We start from the raw sequence: 1,165 nt of genomic DNA on the forward strand, positions 1-1,165 counted from the left end.
TTTGAGAGGTGAAGCGGAAAGTGTTGTTAAAGTAAAATAAAGACTGGAATTAACGGACAGAGTAAAAAGAAGAAGAAGAAGAAGAAGAGATGGAGGGAGAAGAAAAAGAGCCTGAGAAGACGAGAGGTGATGGACTGGAGTCAGACCGCAGTGGGCACCGCCCCCTTTTAACACCGACACGCCCCCCTCTCCACAAAGATCGTCCCCGGTGACTAAGATGAGTCACTACGGAGCAGAAGTCTCACCGGGGGTCAGGAGGAGAGAAATATATCAGAAAAAAAAGTTAAAATTTCACAGAATTTCAAAATAAAAGCGTTTGTTTTGATGTGGAACGAAAACTATATAAAAAAAAACCCTGATAATTAAGGATATTGATACAATATTATCACGATACGATATTGTCACGATATTTAAGTCACGATACAATATTATCACAAAGTGTTAGTTTTGACGTGGAAGGAAAAAATACATATCTTGAAAAGATTATGTTGATGATATTTCACAGAATTTCAAAATAAATGCGTTTGTTTTGATGTGAAACGAAAAATATATAGAAAAAAAATATGATATTTTACAATGAAAAAAATAATATTTATGATAATTTTCGCAGAATTTCACAGAGAAGCCCAAATTCCTAGTTTCCGAAAAAAGAAAAGAAAAACAGATCGAATTTAGCTAGTTTTAGAAGTTTTGTCTTTACTTTATTAAAAAAAAAAAAAAAAAAAACAGTTTCCGATTAATTATTTGTCGCAAACCTGATGAAAACAAATTGTATTTCAAGAGATTTTGTAGAGGAACTAGCCTACACACTAAAATGCTAGCTATCAAATTAAAGTGTTTTTCTCACAGTTTACGTTCAAATATTCATGTTTTTAAAACATGCTCTATGTTTACGTTTATAGTTATCTTCAAAAGTGCAGAATATCTTAATAGAAAATGAACATCTTACATCTTTTTTGTCCCTGAGTCTGGGGAAAATCCATCAGAGTGGCACATCTTTACTTTTTCCTGTCGTCTTTGTTTTTCTTCTCTGATTGACAGCTGAAATCCACCACTGAGCGTCCAGCGCACGTCCAGAGGACAAACATAGCAACAGGGACAAAAAGAAAAAGAACAAAAGAAAAGTATATAATTCAGAAAATAAGAAAAGAGTTTAAACACAAAC

This window comes from Microchirus variegatus (assembly GCF_963457635.1).
Source record: "Microchirus variegatus genome assembly, chromosome: 21".
Classification (NCBI taxonomy): domain Eukaryota; kingdom Metazoa; phylum Chordata; class Actinopteri; order Pleuronectiformes; family Soleidae; genus Microchirus; species Microchirus variegatus.